Consider the following 17,316-nt stretch of genomic DNA (forward strand, 5'->3'; position numbering starts at 1 on the left):
AATAGGGTCAGAGATACTCCTGACATGCTAAAACTCCCCAAAGGGATTGTAACAAAATATGAAGATGGTGATGACATCACCAAATGGTTCACAGCTTTTGAGAGGGCTTGTGCAACCAGAAAAGTAAACAAATCTCACTGGGGTGCTCTCCTTTGGGAAATGTTTACTGGAAAGTGTAGGAATAGACTCCTCACACTCTCTGGAAAAGATGCAGAATCCTATGACCTCATGAAGGCTACCCTGATTGAGGGCTTTGGATTCTCAACTGAGGAGTACAGGATTAGGTTCAAGGGGGCTCAAAAATCCTTGAGCCAGACCTGGGTTGATTTTGTTGACTTCTCAGTCAAAACACTGGATGGTTGGATTAATGGCAGTGGTGTAAATGATTATGATGGGCTGTATAATCTGTTTATGAAAGAACACCTTTTAAGTAATTGTTTCAATGTTAAAGTGCATCAGCATCTGGTAGACCTAGGTCCAATTTCTCCCCAAGAATTGGGAAAGAAGGCAGACCATTGGGTCAAGACTAGGGTGACCAAGACTTCTACAGGGGGTGACCAAAAGAAAGGGGTCACAAAGACTCCCCAGGGGAAGAGTGTTGAGACACACAAGGGTAAAAGTAAAGAGTCTTCTACAGGGCCCCAAAAACCTGCTCAGAAGGGAAGGTCCAAAGCCTCTTCACAATCCAATTTTGGGTACAAGGGTAAAACCTTTGATCCCAAAAAGGCCTGGTGTCGTAGCTGTAATCAGCAGGGACACCAAACTGGAGACAAGGCCTGTCCCAAGAAAGGTTCCACTTCCACTACTACACCAGTTAGCACTGGAATAGCCAGTCTCCAGGTGGGATCAACAGTGTGCCCAGAGCAAATCAGGGTTCACACTGAAGCTACATTAGTTTCTGAGGGTAGGGTGGACTTAGCCACACTGGCCCCCTAATATGCAAAAATACAGGCAGCAACTCTTAATTAATGGGACTAGTATAGAAGCCCTAAGGGATACAGGTGTCAGTGTCACAATGGTGACAGACAAACTGGTTTCCCCGGGACAATACCTGACTGGACAAACTTATCCAGTCACCAACGCTGACAATCAGACTAAAGTACTTCCCATGGCTATGGTAACTTTAGAATGAGGAGGGGTCACTGGCCTGAAACAGGTGGTAGTCTCCTCTGCTATCCCAGTAGACTGTTTGCTTTGAAATGACCTGGAGTCCTCAGCATGGGTTGAGGTAGAACTCAAAACCCAAGCAGCCATGCTGGGTATCCCTGAACTGGTGTGTGTCAAAACAAGGGCACAGTGCAAGGCTCAGGGTGAAAAAGAGGTGTTGGAGCCTGGAATAATTGCCCAACCCTCCAAGAGAAAAGGAAAGAAGACTGGGGAACCAGCTTCAACACAGCAAAAGAAAAAGAACCTTTCTTCCCAGGAAGAAGTTCTGCCCTCTGAGAGAACTGAGCCCATGGAGTTGGAACCTTATCAGGTTGAACTCTTAGGCCCAGGGGGACCCACAAGGGAACAGCTGTGTAAGGGGCAAGACACTTGTCCCTCTCTTGAAGGCCTTAGGCAGCAAGCTGCTGAAGAGACCAAAGGAAAAATCAGTGGAACACATAGGGTCTATTGGGAAGATGGACTCATTTACATTGAGGCAAGATTTTCCAAACCTGGTGCCACTAGGAGAGTGGTAGTGTCTCAGGAGTTTAGAGAGTTCATCCTGACCTTAGCCCATGATATTCCACTTGCTGGGCATTTGGGACAAACCAAGACTTGGGAGAGGTTAGTCAACCATTTCTATTGGCCCAACATGTCCCAGAAAGTAAAGGAGTTTTGTGCCTCCTGTGCCACCTGTCAAGCCAGTGGTAAGACAGGTGGCCATCCAAAGGCCCCCCTCATTCCACTTCCAGTGGTGGGGGTCCCCTTTGAAAGAGTGGGAGTGGAAATAGTGGGTCCACTTGAACCTCCTACAGCCTCAGGGAATCAGTATATCCTAGTAGTAGTGGATCATGCTACTAGGTACCCAGAAGCAATTCCCCTTAGGTCCACTACTGCCCCTGCAGTAGTCAAAGCACTCATTGGTATCTTTACCAGAGTGGGATTTCCTAAGGAGGTGGTGTCTGACAGAGGTACCAACTTCATGTCAGCATACCTGAAACACATGTGGAATGAGTGTGGGGTGACTTACAAATTCACCACACCATACCATCCACAAACCAATGGTCTTGTGGAAAGATTCAACAAGACATTGAAGGGCATGATCATGGGGCTCCCTGAAAAGCTCAAAAGGAGATGGGATGTCCTCTTGCCATGTCTGCTTTTTGCCTAGAGAGAGGTGCCTCAGAAGGGAGTAGGGTTTTCCCCCTTTGAACTTCTGTTTGGCCATCCTGTAAGGGGACCACTAGCTCTTGTGAAAGAAGGCTGGGAAAGACCTCTTCATGAGCCTAAGCAAGATATAGTGGACTATGTACTAGGCCTACGTTCCAGGATGGCAGAGTACATGGAAAAGGCAAGTAAAAACCTTGAGGCCAGCCAACAACTCCAGAAGATGTGGTATGACCAAAAGGCTGCTATGGTTGAGTTTCAGCCAGGGCAGAAAGTCTGGGTTCTGGAGCCTGTGGCTCCCAGGGCACTTCAGGACAGATGGAGTGGCCCTTACCCAGTGCTAGAGAGAAAGAGTCAGGTCACCTACCTGGTAGACCTAGGCACTAGCAGGACCCCCAAAAGGTTGATCCATGTGAACCGCCTCAAACTCTTTCATGACAGGGCAGATGTAAACATGTTAATGGTTACAGATGAGGACCAGGAAGCTGAGAGTGAACCTCTCCATGATCTCCTCTCCACTGACCCTAAAGATGGCTCAGTAGATGGAGTGATCTATTCAGACACCCTCTCTAGCCAACAACAAGCTGACTGTAGGAAAGTTCTACAACAGTTTGCTGAGCTCTTTTCCCTAACCCCTGGTCAGACACACCTGTGTACCCATGATGTGGAAACAGAAGACAGCATGCCTGTCAAAAACAAATTTTTTAGACAGTCTGACCAAGTTAAGGAAAGCATCAAAGTGGAAGTCCACAAGATGCTGGAATTGGGAGTCATTGAGCACTCTGACAGCCCCTGGGCTAGCCCAGTGGTCTTAGTCCCCAAGCCTCACACCAAAGACGGCAAGAGAGAGATGAGGTTTTGTGTGGACTACAGAGGACTTCATTCTGTCACCAAGACAGATGCCCATCCCATTCCAAGGGCAGATGAGTTAATTGATAAATTAGGTGCTGCCAAATACTTGAGTACCTTTGACTTGACATCAGGGTACTGGCAAATAAAAATGGCACCAGGAGCAAAAGAAAGGACAGCATTCTCTACACCTGATGGGCACTATCAGTTTACTGTGATGCCCTTTGGCTTAAATAATGCCCCTGCCACCTTCCAAAGGTTGGTGAATTAAGCCCTTGCTGGCTTGGAGTCCTTTAGTGCAGCTTATCTTGATGATATTGCTGTCTTTAGCTCCAGCTAGCAGGATCACCTGGTCCACCTGAAGAAGGTTTTGCAGGCCCTGCAAGCAGCAGGCCTCTCTAGCAAGGCATCCTAATGTCAGATAGGGCAGGGTACTGTGGTTTACTTGGGACACCTTGTAGGTGGAGGCCAAGTTCAGCCACTCCAACCCAAGATCCAGACTTTTCTGGACTGGGTAGCTCCAAAAACCCAGACTCAAGTCAGGGCTTTCCTTGGCTTGACTGGTTACTACAGGAGGTTTGTGAAGGGATATGGATCCATAGTGACACCCCTCACAGAACTTACCTCTAAGAAATTGGCCAAGAAGGTAAACTGGACTATAGAATGCCAACAGGCCTTTGACACCCTGAAACAAGCTATATGCACAGCACCAGTTCTCAAAGCTCCAGATTACTCCAAGCAGTTCATTGTGCAGCCTGATGCCTCTGAACATGGGATAGGGGCAGTTCTGTCCCAAACAAATGATGATGGCCTTGACCAGCCTGTTGCTTTCATTAGCAGGAGGATACTCCCCAGGGAGCAGCGTTGGAGTGCCATTGAGAGGGGGGGCTTTGCTGTGGTTTGGTCCCTGAAGAAGCTTAGACCATACCTCTTTGGTACTCACTTTGTAGTTCAAACTGACCACAGACCTCTCCGATGGCTAATGCAAATGAAAGGTGAAAATCCAAAACTGTTGAGGTGGTCCATCTCCCTACAGGGAATGGACTTTATAGTGGAACACAGACCTGGGACTGCCCATGCCAATGCAGATGGCCTTTCCAAGTTCTTACACTTAGAAAATGAAGACTTTCTTGAGAAAGGTTAGTCTCATCCTCTTTCGTTTAGGGGGGGTTGTGTAAGGAAATGCCTCCTTGGCATGGTTACCCCCTGAAATTTTGTCTTTGCTGATGCCAAGTTATGATTTGAAAGTGTGCTGGGACCCTGCTAACCAGGCCCCAGCACCAGTGTTCTTTCCCTAAACTGTACCTTTGTCTCCACAATTGGCACAACCCTGGCACCCAGGTAAGTCCCTTGTAACTGGTACCCCTGGTACCAAGGGCCCTGATGCCAGGGAAGGTCTCTAAGGGCTGCAGCATGTCTTATGCCACCCTGGGGACCCCTCACTCAGCACATACACACTGCTTGCCAGCTTGTGTGTGCTGGTGGGGAGAAAATGACTAAGTCGACATGGCACTCCCCTCAGAGTGCCGTGCCAATCTCACACTGCCTATGGCATAGATAAGTCACCCCTCTAGCAGGCCTTACAGCCCTAAGGCCGGGTGCACTATACCACAGGTGAGGGCATAGGTGCATGAGCACTATGCCCCTACAGTGTCTAAGCAAAACCTTAGACATTGTAAGTGCAGGGTAGCCATAAGAGTATATGGTCTGGGAGTCTGTCAAATACAAACTCCACAGCACCATAATGGCTACACTGAAAACTGTGAAGTTTGGTATCAAACTTCTGAGCACAATAAATGCACACTGATGCCAGTGTGCACTTTATTGTAAAAATACACCCAGAGGGCATCTTAGAGATGCCCCCTGAAAACATACCCGACTCCAGTGTGCACCCGCAGCCCCCAGGACCTGAAGGAACCAAACTCCAGTGCAGGAGCGACCCCCAGGCGACCCTCTGTCTAGCCCAGGTGGTGGCTACCCCGAGGAGCCCCCCCTGTGCCTGCCTGCATCGTTGAAGAGACCCCCGGGTCTCCCCATTGATTCCTAATGAAAACCCAACGCCTGTTTGCACTCTGCACCCGGCCGCCCCTGTGCCGCTGAGGGTGTACTTTCTGTGCCTGCTTGGGTCCCCCCCCGGTGCCCTACAAAACCCCCCTGGTCTGCCCTCCGAAGTCGTGGGTACTTACCTGCTTACAGGCTGGAATCGGGGCACCCCTATTTCCATTGAAGCCTATGTGTTTTGGGCAACACTTTGACCTCTGCACCTGACCGGCCCTGAGCTGCTGGTGTGGTAACTTTGGTATTGCCTTGAACCCCCAACGGTGGGCTACCTTGGACCCAACTTTGAACCCTGTAAGTGTTTTACTTACCTGTGAACTTAACATGTACTTACCTCCCCCAGGAACTGTTGATTTTTGCAGTGTCCACTTTTAAAATAGCTTATTGCCTTTTTTGTCAAAACTGTACATGCTATTGTGATAATTCAAAGTTCCTAGAACACCTGAGTGAAATACCTTTGATTTAAAGTATTGTTTGTAAATCTTGAACTTGTGGTTCTTAAAATAAACTAAGAAAATATATTTTTCTATATAAAAACCTATTGGCCTGGAATTTGTCTTTGAGTGTGCGTTCCTCATTTATTGCCTGTGTGTGTACAACAAATGCTTAACACAACCCTCTGATAAGCCTACAGCTCGACCACACTACCACAAAATAGAGCATTAGAATTATCTCTTTTTGCCACTATCTTACCTCTAAGGGGAACCCTTGGACTCTGTGCACACTATTTCTTACTTTGAAATAGTATATATATAGAGCCAACTTGCTACAGTACATACTAGTGCTTTTGTGATAGCTTCAAAACTGACAGTGTGGTAGTACTAGACTGCAGGAAGGACTTGCACCGTAAACAACAGAAGGGTGTCAAAATGACACCAATTCAACTCAGAGTTACCAGGCTACATCGTTTCACCATTACAAGCTATCAGAATTATGAGCGTACTTAAGAGAATTTGTAGCTGCTGAACTTGTGGGTGAGAGTTGCTCCTAAGTCAGGCATACGTTCCTGAAGTGCTTATGAAGATCGTGGCAAAGTTAACACAATGGCTTGTACATAACTATAGGATATACAGCTTGAGATGCGTCATCTAATGCAGCCTAATATGACATTCTCTTCATGTGAGATAAATGCCCGCACCACGAAAAGTAGAACTGCAAACACCCTCCCCTGTACATCAGACAAAGATACAGGTTTTCTTCTAATGACATCAATACCAATGAGAGAGGGGGCAGTACATAACACAGACCATCTTTTGTGTGAAAAAGGCCGCATTATTGAAACAGGTGCACATCACAAACATTTTCCTAGCAAACTGCCTTGCAAAACGAAACCACGCTATACATCAAGTGTAACTAACCCATGTCCGCCACCCCCCCACAGCCACCCCACAAATCTGCCCTCAGCTATCTCATTTAACTGTAGTGCATTTCAACAATGAAAAGTTTACATTTCCCCTACAGCCTATGACTACATGTATGAACCCCTAAGCAACCAAAACATCATAAAATGAACTTTGAACTACCTGCCTACTCTCCCTTTGGACCTGATTACCAACTGGCCATGCCAACCAAACTTTTGGCAAGTCCTGCAAAACTTTGCAGAATCCCCCCATCCTGAAAAAGGGAGCCTGCTATCTTTCCCTGCCCCTCTCCTTGGCAGGCCCTATTGTGAACTATCTCATTTCCTGATGTTCAAGACAGTACCTCTCTCAGTTACCAAAAAATACCAGTCCATGTCAACACATGACAAATGCACCCTATCACTGTCGAAAAACTCTCTCTCTCTCTTCCTATTTAATATTAGATTGAAATATTCTCCCGGAGCCAACCTCTCCGTAAAAACATGCCATCTCCTGATTGATCTTCCTATAAGCTCTATCAATGGCAGTAGGCTTGAATGCCACCCTCCAAGACCTCCTCGGGATGAACTCCGCTCATGGGACAAAGCAGCCGGACAAGCTCGCTTTAATTTGCATCAAATCATTCTTCTGGGACCTCATTAAAACAACGCCCTCCTCCTTCCAAAGCATGCCCCCTTTTCCTTTCCAGGTGATGTGAAACAAATTTCTACTCAGACCCAAGTTGTTCTCAAATTCTCTCTGATGAGCCTGGTCTTCCACCCACTTTATGAAAGAATGGCCCACCACCTAAACAGCCACAGAACCTGAAAAGAAACAAAACAGCAATAAGGGCTTCAACAAGACTGACTTCCCACCTTCAGATCCTCCTCCAGTACCCTCACATAGGTCCTGTAGCAATCAGAAGACCAACGCCCTCCACACATAATATCCTCCTGCGACCATCATAACCCTTCTGCTTCTGATGCTGTGCCAAAATCTGCAGGGGCAAACCCAAACTGACAAGAGCTTTTTGCAATACAGCTAGCAGTTGAAACACGGATACCCTCTTCCTTGAAGTGTGTTTGAAAACCAAACCAGCGGGAGATTCACTGCATGACGTCCAACATACTCCCCAAGCTTCTGGGCATTGTCCCGGGTAACCAATTCTGTTCAAAACTACATGCTTGCCCTGCACTCTTTGGTCTGTCTTGGAGCTCTGAAGCCATACCTCTCAGCTGTCTGTCCACTGAGAAACTTCCTCCCACAGCAACCTTCTTGATTCCTGCTTCCCAACAGTTCTGAGACCCAGAACCGAAGAACATCCACAACATCAGGGCTGAGAAAAAGTGACATTCTAACTTCTCGCTACAGAATGTCGGCAACTGCCCTAGAATGCTGCACACTAGCTGCCACATTATAGGTTTTCTAGACTGCTCTCCGCTCCCAGGTTCCCCTTCTTACCCTTCTAGCATCCTGCTTCCCAACTCCTCCATGGAGGGGGCATGTCCACAAAACAATTTTCCCATGAACGCCACTCCTGCCATTTTTTCTGTGATAGTAACCCAGCATAGGCCCTTATCAATTGAGTCCAGTATAAACTAAATCACATCCTCCACCCACAACCAACCTTCTCCCCTGTGCTGTACTCCCAGAGCCAAGAACTCCAACCATGACTGACCCTATGCTCTCCTTGTGGATTCTGAAAGAGACCTTACAACCAGTTGTACCATTCTGTGTTGCCTTCTAACCATAACTTCTCTGGCAGGTGCGACTGGAATCTTTCGGCATCCTTGGCCAAAACACAGAATCTCCCCCATTGTGAATGAGACAAAGCATCCACAATGTCTTGTCCATGCTCGGAACGTGCTGTGCTCGAAAGGAAATATCATCTTGCAACCAACCCAGAACAAATACGCACAGCAACTTTAAGTCTTGAGCAAAGCTAGCTGACTGCCTGTTCACCACCTCCACAATTTACATGTTATCAATTCTGAATAGCACTTTTTTGTGTGACAACTCTGCACCCCACAAAGTCAGTGCTATAACCAGGGGAAACAACTCCAAAAAGGCAATGCTCCTGTCCCCATTGACCCAGTGCTTTGGTCATGGCTCCTCGCACCACCTACCTTGCCAAAAAAGCCCAAACCCAATACCCTCTGCCATATCAGAAAATATTTGTACATCCCACTGTAAGTCATCTCTGTGTGCTATTGGGATCCCATGAAAGAAATGCAAAAAAAACACTGCTTCTGCAGGTCCTCCTTCACTCCTACCGAGAGCTGTACATGATGATGAGGCAATGAGAGGCCAGATAAGGCCAGCCCCAGCCTTCTGCTAAAGGTCCTGCCTGCTCATTACTACCCTACATGCAAAGTTCAGGTGACCTAGCAAGTCTTGAACCTCCCTGACTTTCACCTTTTCTCACGCAAGCATGCATTCTACCATCCCTAGGATCCTTTCTTGTTTCTCCTGTGGCAACCTCACTTCCAAGTGATCAGAGTCAACTTTGTTGCCCAGGAAGGACAATTTTGATTGTGGACCCACTGAGTTCTCCTGCACCAAAGACACCCCAAAGAACTCATGTTGCCCATGAGTTCTGGGAACATTGTCAGTGCTACATGGCAGTTTGCCGAGCCAGATGCCCCCACGAAAAATAAATCGTTCAAGTAATGAGTTACTAAGTTATGGCCTCATGCCATGTAAAGTCATTGTAGAAACGAGCTGAAATCTTCAAACAGAGCACATGATATCAAGCATCCCATTGGCAATGCTTTATCAACATACAAGCATCCTCCAAATTGCATACCCAAAAGCTGGAAACCATTAGGATGCACCGGAAGCAGCCAAAAAGCTGCATCATGTCACATTTTGCCGTTAAAGCCTCTGGGTCTGCCATCATTACCATTGACATAGCCACATCAACAGAAGAATATGATACTGAGCCAACTTCTTCTGTGATAAAATCAGTCGTAGACCCTCCTTCGGGCCATGACAAGTGCTGAATTAAGTGAAATTGGCCCTACCCCTTTCTGGGCACCACCCCGATTGGTAAAACAATCAAAGCCTTCGTTAGCCAATGGTGAAAGGGACCCACCATCCTATCCTCATCAATTTCCTTTCCCAATTTGCCCTGGATCACCCGCTTGTGTTCTCTTGCAGACCTCAAGTTATCTGCCCATCTTTGCACCCCTGGGCCATTGTAACACAAATGTAAACCCTGTTGGAACCCCCTCCCAGAGAAGCTTTGCCTCTTCCTGATGACCATAGAAACCCAGCCAGTACTCCAACCTGTCAAGCTTAACCGAAGTTTGAGCCTTTTGCAGCAGATCTCTGGTTTCCCCTTCACCCGATTGCCGGTAAACTGGTGTTGCTGGCGTGGCCCTTGTCTGCCCCCATACTGCTGCCATTGACTTGTCCCTTGTCGCGCATGTCCCCCGCTTGCCTCATAACATTTGGTGAGGGGATGCCTGCCTGTGCAGTTGGAGAACTCGTGGCAGAATTTACGGTGCTCCTATGTGCACATCCCCTTATTAAAATCCTAGCTAGCTCCCCCTCTTTCTGTCTGGCTTTTTTCTGTGAAACCCACCCCTTGCTAGGTGGGTCCCCCCTGAAAATTGTGATAGATGATTGGTAAACCATTTGCAGTGAATATATTTTTTCCCACTTTTGGTGCCCCCCCGTAGTGTGCTGCCAAAGGTCTGAGTCTAACTCCCCCAACTTTGCCTCAGGATCCCAGGTCAATCATGCACAAAATTCCTCATCATATTGTTCCAATGCGTAACCCCCTCCTACTAAGATGTGCTTTCTGAATAACATCCATGTATTTAAACATGGCCATGCAGCACTATGGATATTTTTCACAATAAAAGCTGGTGTCGATTAAGAATGCTGCAGTCCAATTTTCTACTATTAAGCGTACTTTTGGCTGCTTTGTACTCTTCTTCCCTTGAACCTTCTTTTGAACGCAGTTACCAATGCAATAGCTTGAGCATTTCACTGTACTCTCCCTTACATATCTACTCCTTTTTGGCTAGCCTTAAGTGTGCCCTCAACAGTTTTGTGACCCCCATGTAAGGTAACATCTTTATCTTGAGCTCCTTGCTCTCCAATGCTTCTTTTTCCCCCCTTTCTCTTGTGATCCCCCTCCACTTCCTGTCCCTTCACTGCTGCCTACCCTTTCTTCCCCTGCTCCACCCTGGTCTCCCCAGTCTCTTTAGTGTGTTCCTTCCGTACCCACCACCACATATGTGACATATTTCCCTCTTCGCATCCGCACCTCTTTCTCTCTCAACAACCCCCTTGGACGCACACCTGTGGACAGCATAGCTAGCCCCCCAGCACGGCCTCAGCTTTACCTGGCTCCAAGTACGGTCTGTGCCATTGCTTGCCGCCTCTACAGTGGCATGTGTGCTTCCATTGTGCAATGTGGCTGCTCCACTTTTGCCTGCAATACACTGGACAGAACATTAGTTGTACCCCCGCCTTTTCCTAGCTCTTCATCCTGCACCTCACCTTCCTCCAGGCTTGCCTCATCATAGTCCACCACCATGACCCCTAGAGGGCCCACTACACTGCCCAACTGGGACTCGCACCTGCATCCTGCATGCCAAAAGCTTTTTAGTTGTAAGTGCTAGTCCAACGTGCAGTGCCCCGGGCCCAAAATGACCCCACCATGCCGCTCTGACCACCCAAACCTGTTCGTTCACTAAACTGAAGGTACTCAAGGCCATCAGATACCTACAAGTCATTGGGGCAGATGAGGTAATTCCGGACCTTCTTCTGTCTGCCTCAGCGAGATCCCACGATGACCTCTGGTGAACTGCATGAGGTTTCACTCTCTCTTCCTCTCGTGCTCATGAGCTGCTCCCAACTCTGCCGAGTCAGGAACTCTGAGCTACTTCTTTGTCTGTAATAAAGAAGACAGGACTGGTGTGCTGTGCCCCTGTCCCTGCCACATATAGGCTTCTGCCCTCTTTTAACCTGCTTCCATGAACCCCACTCTATATTCCTCCATACCTCATTCTCATGTGTGACCCCCTTGTCCACTGTCCTCTTTCCCCAGTCCTCCCGCATGTGCTCCTCCCGACTCCATTCGAACATGGCCACCTCTAATGCATACGTTCGGCCCTGACTTGTCTGTGTCCTGACCCCCACTGCACTGTATCTTTCAACTTGTTCCAAGTCATCTCCTAAATTATGGTCCCTCCCTCCCCTCCCATACCCACACAGAATCTAACTCTTTTCTAAACACTTTGCTGTGGCCTTCCCTTCCTGCCCAAATAATTGTCCAGCTGTGAAACCATTTCTTAGATCATCCCGTGTCTGCCAAATTGAAAGACTCTCTGCCTACCCACCTCAGTCAGTCCTTCCACACGGCCCTCCCATTGGCCTCATAATGGTCAAGGAAAGTTCCATCCATATCCCCCTCCTTGTTCATCATGTGTTGTTTGTTGGTGACAACTCCCTGCCCCTCTTTTTGTGGCAGTCCAAAAATGCCCCTAATCAACCCTTCCACCACATCTCATTATAAGCCTTCCTCCTGCCCCTCCCCTTGCCTTTTCTCCTCATAGCTTGTCACAGTAGCTTTAAGTAGCACAGGAGACGCTGCCCGCTTCTTAGTTCTGGAGCGTTCTCCTGTCACATTAGCGCTTGCACGTGGCTCCTCAGACGCTGCACGTCTCGTCACATGGGACCTCCTCCCAGCCCTGTACACATGTTGTGGGTGCTGTGAACCTGCAGCCATCATTGCCTGTTCTTATCTCTGCTCATGAGCCAGAACTCACGCAGCCTTTACTGCCTCCCTGTCATGCCATGCCCCTCCCTGGGCCCACCGCCAACACCAAGTGCACATACTCAGGCAAGGCCGCTTGGCCTGCTCCGGATGCTGGCATTCTACTCCTCCCCATACCCCAAGGGGCCTCTCTCCTGGCCACAGAGCGGCCCTGTACAATTACCCATACCGGGGATGACGCCGCCCTCTATTTTCATGGTGGGGAGCAGGCCAACACCACTGCGTCCACCCGTGCTGACACTTGTTGTGCACTGTGGGCTGCGCTTTCCACCACGTCACCGCTCAGGAGGTCGAGACGCTCGGTCTCCAGAAGCATCACTTCAATCACCCTGCTATCAGCTGCCATCATCATTTACCCATAAGTACTGCCTAATGCTCAACTAGCAACTCACAAAGTACAATCTAATACTACCAAAAGCAAAGACTGCCAGCTCAAATAACCACCAGGTCGCCTGAACACAAAATGATGGCAAAAGGGTGCTAAGGACTCCCATATATATATACATATATATATATATAAATATATATATACTGGGATATCTTGGGCTATAAAAATAGCCCAACTACAAAATGGCAGCTCATGGGCTATGCCTGTTTCCCAATCTGCCCGGGGGGGCAGGCCTCCCAATTGTCGGATGTCCTCCAAATCCCCCTTCTGCCATGACTAAGACACTTATCAGTCTGGCTTCTTGTTGGTATCAGCCTCACAACCAACTCACAAAGTTTAATGAAATATTCTGTTGGCCTAGGACCCCACCCACCCCATGCCTGATAAATATTATCTCTGCACCCAAGTTGTGTCACTGCTGCAGAATCGCATGACTATATTCTAGTATCATCTACACAGTCAGTTTAAGCCAAGCTCAAACTGTTTAGCTCAAGGTTCGCTTCATGTCCAATAAAACATTCCCTACCAACATAATTATTATTACCCCTTACAAGCATACAGAAGTCTTATGCCTGTTTCAAAATGTTGTCAAACCTGACCATGGCAGCCACATCCAATCTCCAATGCCAAAGGCAGCAATAACAATTCACCCATGAGCAAAGACAAGAATATCTAGATAATAACATTTTAGCTCATGTCTCTGCCAGCAAAAAGCCACAGTCTCAATTTAATCTCTCTCACAACTGCTCAATAGCAGCACAGGGCCTCATCTGTATCTGCATGTACTCGAAAGCTCCAGATGATGCTATTCCAAACATTCAGGTCAACAACTGTGCTTCTATCCACGTGAAACTCTGAAGCAGCATTATCTGATGCTCCCTCATCTTCGGTGTGGTCCAGATAGCTTAGTGCTTATATTCCTTAATCCTTAATATCTTAAATTCCTGTTGCAGAAACCATCCACAATCGCCGTGTCATAGAGAACTACCGACAGATCCCTCGACTACCCTGCTCGTTTCAAAATCCTGCAAAAGATGGTAAGCAACTGAATAACTGTTCTTGCGAAACATGATTCATACTGTTGTTCCACGTGACTACTTAATTGAAGACACCTCGAGCATGTCTCCTGGAAGAAGCACGGTCACCAAAAAATGATTTCTGCTGGTTGTCTAACTATTGAAAAAATGTCCCTACGCTGACCTTCTGCGTACCATTGTTAGACAGACATTAGAATATTCTCCAGTCTTCCTCCTTTTGTGTCAAGAGTGTACAATGAGAAGCTTAAGATTACAGTTTAGTTTAGTGATATCTAAGTGATACAAGTGATATTGCCACAATAATAATAAGCCAATGTCACTAACAAACACAGGCAAATCAACTTAAGGTTTATAAATACTGTTATTATCAAAAATATTCATATCCATTGCTTTCCTTGTCCTTATTTCTCCTTTAGCTGCCTTTCTTTCTCTTCACAAAATGGCAAAAAGCACACAATTGCTTTCAAGATTTGTTAATTACACCAAATTTTCATGCTGCCCTCCACTTAACAGCAAAAAATTAAACCAATAAACTTTTTTCAGTAACAGTCTTGAACATCAGAAGTATTTAAAAGTAGCTATACAACGAAAAGGACAGAGCAACCTGTACAGAAATAATTCCGTAAAAAATATTTAGTATAAGAGTTTGACCAACCTGGGGATGAAACTTTTTTGCATAACTTTTGGACACACCAACTGAAAGCAAGCTTTCTACCCACAAAGTTCATAGCATATCACACACCGACATCATAATCATGATTTCTGTGTAATTCACGTAATGGTCTATCAATGCCACTAAATCCTGACTTGTGTCACTTCCTCGTGTTAAGCGTTAATATCCGATAGTGCACTGCTTTCTCACTTACGCTCCAGTGTCTCCAATTCTTGCAGAAATCTTTCTTGAGAGCTGTGGTATTTATGCTTATTTATATTTATGCATATTTATATTACCCATGTATATTTGTGTATAAAAGTCTCTTCTTTCATTTTCTCTCACGAACAGTCTGTCTAGACAGTGAGGTTGATCACCAGCACTACACTGAAATTCCATTGGACAAGTCGGAAATCCGACGCGGCTGACGAACGCACCTGTCTGTGGTAAGGCAATCCACAAATCCAACAGATAAACTAATGACCGTAGACAATGACTTGGTTGAGAAAAAAGTACAGAAAGGCGAAAGAAACGCTCACGAATGGGTTAAGTTACACGCTAAAATCAACAAGCAAACAAGATAAAGTCATTGTGCTTATTTATAATTTTCTTCAACCTATTGTGTATATTGTTCACCCATCATTCAGTCATCTGACACAATATGTGACATTCTCTAAGATATATTCTCAGATACCACCATGTTTCAATCTACATCAGTGATCCAAAAATAAGCTGCCATCTCTACCTATCACCCTAAACCCTTTTAAACACCTGACAGTTAGTGACTCAGTTGCGGATCATGAGGAAAAGGCGCCTGGAACCCAGCGGGAGTCCCCCTCTGCTGTAAACAAGATCGTCGACTCAGAGAGCTCCTGCAAAGGGGCTTGACCCCAATTATCACGTCAGCCACACACCCATCAATTACTCCGTTCCGGGTTGCATGTTCTCATATATGTAGTTATTGATTTTGTAGTTACGTAATTATGCTGCCATGGAAAAACGCACGTTTGACAACAGCCTAGGCCTTCATGCGTACATGTGGGGACGGTATACGGTGTCAGACTAAGTCAATACAAGTTGTCATGCCTCCTTATTTCACTAGAACAGCATTCCGAGGAGTAACAGTACAACACCAGTTCTTTAAGTAGGCTTAGGAAGGGACTCAAAAGTGGTGCAGCCAAATACCGGTCCAAGAGGCGTGGCCTGTGTAAACAAAGGTACAGCATGAAACATGAACTAAATGCTACTCTTCACAGGGTGTGTCACCTGACCAGTATCGGGCGCCTCTCTTTATGTTACGCATCCAGACGTGCATGGAAAACAAGCAAGACATATTGGCGTTTTCAGTGCTTCTTAGATGTATCATAATGAATAATAACAATGATATTGCAGTGAATAGTTAGGGTTGAAAATTAGTTTACTGGTTGACTGGGGTGTAAGCCCTGGTCAAGGAACAACCACAACGGCAGTCAGGGTAAGGTTCTCAAGCAAACCCCAAATTAATCTGTGCTCAACCCTGTGGTAGCTTGGTACATAGCAGTCAGGCCTAACTTAGAGGCAATGTGTAAAGTATTTGTGCAACACTTCAAACAATAAAACACTGATATCACACAAAAAGGTCCCACACCTGGTTAGAAAAGTATAGCTTAATTTAATAAATTAAACAAGATCAGAACAACAAAAATACAATAATTAGACCCGTAGTTATGAATTTTTAAAGAATATACTATAAAATAAAACGTAAAAGCATATAGGCCCTCATTACAACCCTGGCGGTCAAAGACCGCCAGGGCTGTTTTGGAGTTTGCACCGCCAACAGGCTGGCGGTGCAAACTCGCGTATTCCGCGGTCGCACCCCCAGGACCGGCGGTTTACCGCCACGTTGGTCCCAGAGGATTTAATCCTCCAGGGCAGTGCTGCCTGCAGCGCTTCCCATGGGATTACGAGTCCCCCCCGCCAGCCTTTTCATGGCGGTAGGAACCGCCATGAAAAGGCTGGCGGAAAGGGGAGTCGCGGGCCCCCTGCCACAGCCCCATGGAGCTTTTCACTGTCTGCATAGCAGACAGTGAAAAGCGCGATGGGTGCAACTGCACCTGTCGCACCGCCGCCACACCCCAGGCTCCATTTGGAGCCGGCTCCTGTGTTGCGGCCGACATCCCCGCTGGGCCGGCGGGGCAGAAACTCGGTTTCCACCCGCCGGCCCAGCGGGGATGTTGTGATGGCCACTGTGGCAGTGTGGCCGCATTGGCGGCCGTGCAGCGGTTACAACTTGCCGCCCACCAAAGTTTGTAATGATGGCCATAGTGTCAACCAGGGATACCTGGTTGTGCTTGATCAGGTCAAAGTCAAAAGTTCCTGCCAAATGCAATGGGGCACAGGCTGGATACCCAATTTGATTAGCTGAAGATTACTTTCTCTGGTTTTGTGCCAAGAGACCCCTTCATGTTGAAGAAGGTTGCCAGGAGCAAGGAAAGTGTCACTGGTGATGGTCAGTGTGGCGCAAGGAGCAGGCCGGCATTGCAGACGGGCGGGCTGGAGCCTCACATTGGTGATCCATGCATGCAGACGATGCTTGCTGTGTGAAGAGACAGACTTGTGGTAGCTCACATTGATTTTCTGTGTGAGCGGGCCCGTTCGCAGTAACAAAGAGCCTAAAAGCTTGACTTCAAGAGCTCAAGAACCACACCAAGGGCCCAGGACCTGAAAGGGGCTTCTTGGGGGTCAGGAACTCACTGAAAACTGGTCCAGGAGGTGTAGGGAGCCTGTTATGTCCCTGAGGCTCAGATCTGGAGGCCAGCATGGTAGCCCTTGGGGTCACTCTGGTGTCTTGCATTCAAGGTGAAGGTGACTGGTCCAATTCTTCTTCCCCAAGCAAGAAGGCAATAGGC

At 47.2% G+C, this 17,316-nt stretch overlaps 1 long non-coding RNA gene across 1 annotated transcript in view; it reads left to right on the forward strand.

The window, feature by feature from the left end:
- LOC138273547 (uncharacterized) overlaps positions 1-17,316 on the forward strand; it is a 62,689-nt gene that overhangs the window by 17,782 nt on the left and 27,591 nt on the right. Inside the window, exons 2-3 of the long non-coding RNA XR_011200287.1 lie at positions 13,693-13,776; positions 14,780-14,874. This is a non-coding gene — a long non-coding RNA (uncharacterized lncRNA). The remainder of the gene's footprint in view (positions 1-13,692; positions 13,777-14,779; positions 14,875-17,316) is intronic.

This window comes from Pleurodeles waltl, chromosome 2_2 (genome assembly GCF_031143425.1).
Source record: "Pleurodeles waltl isolate 20211129_DDA chromosome 2_2, aPleWal1.hap1.20221129, whole genome shotgun sequence".
In the NCBI taxonomy this organism is placed as follows: Eukaryota; Metazoa; Chordata; class Amphibia; order Caudata; family Salamandridae; genus Pleurodeles; species Pleurodeles waltl.